Below are 3622 nucleotides of genomic sequence, written 5' to 3' on the forward strand. Positions count from 1 at the left end.
TCAGGTGCGTCTCAATGCAACGATGCATACGTTCGTGAGGTTACTCGTGTGGCAATCAACTATTGCATTCAGGTCTTTTTGATTGGGTTGAATCGGCTGAGATATGTTAGACCGGACTCGGGTGTCTGACCATATTTGCATGGCCTTATAAACGGGGCCAAATCATCTTCTTCCTCCGCACACAGACTAGCGAGGCGAAAGAGGAGAGATGTGGAGTCGAGCTTGCAGTTGCTTCGGAGGCCTGGTACCGGAGGGGAATTCGCCCGGAGGTGATGATAAAGGGCCTGATCGCAAAGGGAAGGTCATCTCACTCCCCTCAACTGATTATGCTGTGATTCTTGGCTCTTCATTACATGGATCTCGTGGAAGCTCTCTTGTTTTCTAGCCACTGTTCTTTGTGTTTGGATCATCTCATGAGTTGTGTCCCTTGAACTCACAACACTTGTTATTGCCTTTCTTTGAGTTCTTCCTCCAGTAAACTTGGAATCACAATTTCCAATCTGAGATTGGTGTGTAATTTCTTCTCTAACTTGTTTGATTTCTTTCTTGCACGTTGACTCTGCTCTTCTATGAAATGATGAGGTGGTTCTCAAATTCGTTTGTGGTGTTTACTCATATTGAATGGCCTGAATGAACGAATATTTTGAGTCTTAAATGCTACAATACCTTTTCTTTTGTTAACTTTCTTGAAGGCCAAGGTGGAGGAGACCGATGAGGAAGATCTGAAGATCGAACAAAAGGTTAGGAGCAGCATCCTCTCTTCGATTCTTGACATCCTTTGGGTTCTTCAAGTAGTTCTTAAATGATAGGCTTATTGTGATTTGCATTCATAATGTGTTTTCAACTTTCTTGCCTGCACACTGTTCTTTATGTTGGTTTGATCTCAACTCTTCCACTCCATCTCATGAGACTCGTTACTTGATTACATCGACATGGCTTATGTTTTCTGCCTGTGGCTTGTATATATAGTTCTCTTTCTGAGTTCTTTCTTGCACATGACCTTTGTCTTTCTTTAAAACCATCCAGTGGTTCTTGCTCAAATGCAATGAAACATCTGAGCTCTTCTTTTCTTATACTTCTTGAAGGCGGAGGTTGAGGAGAAGAATGAGGAGAAGCTGGCGTTCGGAGAAAAGGTAAGCAGCTCTCTTCAACTAGTTCTTGAACATGCATGCATCATGTTTCTGTTCTTTCAGTTACTTGGTTAAATTCTGGCAAGTGTATTTGTGTTACGGTTGTAATGAATGAAAGAGAGATTATTCTTAGAAGATATCCATATGTGAGAGAAGATTAAAAAAGAGAATTATCTCCTATTGGTAGTGAAAGATTGACGGAGACAATTGAATGACACATGAATTGGAGGAAACTTGTAGTGAAAGATACCACAACAAGGCCATATACCTTAAGCACTCTGTTGATTCTCTAATTGTACTGCAGGAAACTTTTCGCTCAATGGTAGCAGAATACTGCAGAAGTGAAAAAGTCCTGCGAAAAAAGATCCAGGTTTCATCTTCTGTTGCTCATCACCGTCTCTTCCTCTTTCTTCTCGTCGACTTTACCGTCGCATATAAGATGGGAAAGTTAGGATTAGCATGTTTTCCGACTTTCAGCTGCTTCATCGACTGTATGCTTTCTTTCGGAGGATACGAAACGATGGTGCTTCGTTATACCGAAGCTTTCTATTTGCCTATGTGGTAACCCATCACAACATCTTGAGAACTTGATGCAACTTAGTGGTTCTGCATCTTCTTATATGGTGTTTCTGTTTCTGCCGGAGTTAGTAGCACATTTGGGTTACACGAGACAACACCGAGGTCGATCATATCGGACAAAGTCTTACACTATGTCAGTGGACAAATGACATCCGCGGCAATATCTGTGCCAACTTTGAAGAGCTGAGAGAGGTAAGAATGCTTTCCAACTCTATCTGCTTGCGTATAAGTTCTCCTTTGGTCCTTATAAGTGAAATTGCCTTCAGATGTTCCTCCAGCTGCTGTACGAGCACATCAGAGAAGAATCGAGACCACGAAGGTGATTGCTTGAACTATAGTCTCTTCAAGAACTCTTCTACATAGCGATTGAAGTATTCTGTTGCTTTGCGAGCTCAGTCACAAGGAGTTTCTGTCGAGGAGCCTGAGACAGTGGGATTCAGCTTCAAGTGGGACGCTTTGCTCACCATTAAATTTCTTGTGTCTTCTCTTCGTTCAGTGTTCTCTAGTGTGTTTGCTCGGTCAGTCATTTCACTCTTAGGCTATGCTGCTTCAAATGAAATAGCCAGGCAAGCTGCTGAAATCCTGTTTGATCCAGACACAGACTACGACGAGGTAGGACGCTTTAATTGGCCATCATGCGTGCAGGCGCTGAAGATTCACGTACTTTTGCAGGTTCACAGCATTCTTGGCGATGGAGAAAACATCCCCTACCATAGGCAGCTCGCTGCTCTATCGGATGCAATGGGTGTGGCGGTGCGTGTTGTGTTCCTTGACACGAGACTGGATCAATTAGGGCGGCAGTCTCCGTTCCACCGTGACTTCAGCCCTACAACCCAATGGAAAATACCAAGATGGAGCAGAAAGACTTTCCCTCCTGACTCCATCTCGCTGGACGAGGTCCGATATACTCTGCATGCAGCCCGGCGTGTTGCAACGTCAAGCTCGTCCAGCCGCCGACTGCCCTTCGTAACCTTGTTGTATAGGCTCGGTGGCGCTGCAGAAGCCGATCACTATGACATCCTCTACCCGAAGCTGAACGCCATCACGGAAGCTCGCTAGGGCATGCAGACGTACGTTGATTCTTTTGTATGTTAATACGAGGACGTGAATAGTGGATTGTGAAGCCTGGAAGAACATTTTTTGTGATTTTCTGCTGGATTCTGTGGTCCTATCGCTTGTTTACATGGATCTTTGCTACTCCAGTTCTTGTCTCTTTTACCGGAAGGTAACAACACGACAGTGTTTGTGCGAATGCCTCTTCTTTTTCACTTACAATAGGATCACACTTTCTACAAGTTCTGAGTGCTGTGAACTGCTTGCACCGAAGTCTCCTTAATTAAATGTTAGTCTAGTTGGTTTAATAATTAGGTGGGGTCAAGTTGGGCTAACTAATACCGGACTCAACCGTCAAAACCTACAAGGAGGCTAGCTCGACTTTTTCCCACCCACGGGGGAGGAGCTAACGGGGAATCGCCTTTGTCTGCTGCTTGAGACCCAAAACCACAGAGGAGACTGGGCAGGGGCCTGATCTCAGAGGGAAGGTAAATCCTGAATCAGTTCCAAGTCCTTGCTTCTTGAAGAGTTGTCGATGATCACCTCCAAAATAAGTGCTTGGCCCTAGCATCACGTTGGTTTCTGTTAGAGTTAGTCCCAGGAAATTTACCAAAGGATAATTTTGACAACACAACAAAGACAATAAAGCGAAAAGAATAAAAGCGACAAGAACACCAGATTTACATGGTTCGATCAATTGACTTTGATCTATATTCACGGACGAAAGAGGAGCAAATCACTATTATAAAAAGAGGGACTATTACAAATGCCTTAGAAAGATGTTCCTAGGCCATAAAACACCCGAAATTACTGAACAAGAAAAGCTTAAAGCAACCAATTAAGTTTTCTTGTGGTGCCAC

The 3622-nt window shown here is 43.8% G+C and overlaps 1 long non-coding RNA gene across 1 annotated transcript; it reads left to right on the top strand.

Moving 5' to 3' along the window:
- Positions 1-1788: 1788 nt before the first annotated feature.
- Positions 1789-2214, top strand: LOC135613805 (uncharacterized). The gene is made up of 3 exons (XR_010487380.1): positions 1789-1901; positions 1976-2028; positions 2106-2214. It is a non-coding gene; the product is annotated as an uncharacterized LOC135613805 (long non-coding RNA).
- Positions 2215-3622: the final 1408 nt, after the last annotated feature.

The sequence above is a fragment of the Musa acuminata genome, chromosome BXJ2-6, assembly GCF_036884655.1.
Source record: "Musa acuminata AAA Group cultivar baxijiao chromosome BXJ2-6, Cavendish_Baxijiao_AAA, whole genome shotgun sequence".
Classification (NCBI taxonomy): Eukaryota; Viridiplantae; Streptophyta; class Magnoliopsida; order Zingiberales; family Musaceae; genus Musa; species Musa acuminata.